This window comes from Trachymyrmex septentrionalis, unplaced genomic scaffold (assembly GCF_001594115.1).
Source record: "Trachymyrmex septentrionalis isolate Tsep2-gDNA-1 unplaced genomic scaffold, Tsep1.0 scaffold25, whole genome shotgun sequence".
NCBI lineage: Eukaryota > Metazoa > Arthropoda > Insecta > Hymenoptera > Formicidae > Trachymyrmex > Trachymyrmex septentrionalis.
Window position 1 is genome coordinate 1,655,437 of NW_017305408.1, and position 1,334 is coordinate 1,656,770.

A 1,334-nucleotide genomic window follows, 5' to 3' on the forward strand; every position below is an offset into this window, starting at 1 on the left:
TTGTTTAATGATGATCATTTCTTGCTGGGTAATTAACAATTTATTCATAAAGAATAGACTGTATGTTTCTTAAAATTATTTAATATATATCAAAATGATGTGTATTTAATTACATACAAAATATATCATCCGAAAAATAAACGAAAATTAAAACTTGTATTGTTTAAATATTCAAAAAATATCCGTACGAGAAATTTAGCTTCTAAAATCAGGAATACATGCTAAGCTCGTTTGTTTATATTAGAATAGAATGTATTCATTGTATAAAGAATTTTATGCTAATTAATGTTTATTTTCTAAATAAGACTTTTTTTATAAGCAAAAAATTTCCTTGTACGAATACTTTTTGCTCTGACTGTACGTGTTTACAAAAAAATCTGTGCCTTTTCTTTTCTTGATATTTGATATATATATTTCAAGTTGATTTCGCGTTTACGGGAATACTTCGCGTTCTCCTAAAATATTCCCGCGCAGGAATATTTTACCGTCCGCGAAATGCTTTACAATAAATTTTCGCGAAACTGCGAGCCACGCGCAGTATTCGCCACGTTGCGTTTCCGCAAGGACGGTTGAATAGCGATCATTAGCGAAAAGAATGAGCGGAGAATGCCGCGGTCATACTCGTATAATTCGAGCTCTCCGAGGAATGACAAACGGATAGAAGAAGAGGGGGGCGGGGAGGGGGGGCGGAAGAAAGAGGATACGAATTTGCACGAGGAAATCGTACAAGAGTTGTCGACGTTTCGCAACTGCAGCCTTTAAATATGCAATTTCATCCCGCTGGGTCGAGGCCGGAACGGCTAGAAGTCCGCAAGTTCGATTTCGTCACGTCGCCTTCGCGCAAACCGCAAGCGAGACGCGATTCCCCCGGAAACCCTTGGCTGACTTCCTTTTTTTCGCGCGATAATCCGGCAATACCGGGTGAGCCGCTGAAAACGGAACCGCTTGAATGTCCGTCTCGTGTCGGAGCGTCCAATTTTTCCCAATTTGTTTTTATTTTCTTAAATTAAATATTTTGGTTATTAAAAACCGCAATTACATTACGTTTTCTCCGAATCAATAGTGTTTTCGAGGTCCAAAGTTTCCCGAAGATTAACCATTTTAGATGTATATTTTTTTAATTTCAATTGAAAAGTTCTGCAGAGAACTTAACTTTTTCGTGACGTATTATAGTTTCTGAAACATAATGGAAGAAAATTGAGAGATAGAAAGTCAAAGGGAAAGGAAAACAGAGAACGGCAATATCGTTAAATCATCGAAATTAAATCCTGCCGCTTTTCTTCTCTCTTGTTAGCGTTATTGTATTATACGTTTGTGAAGAGTTAGCACAGCAT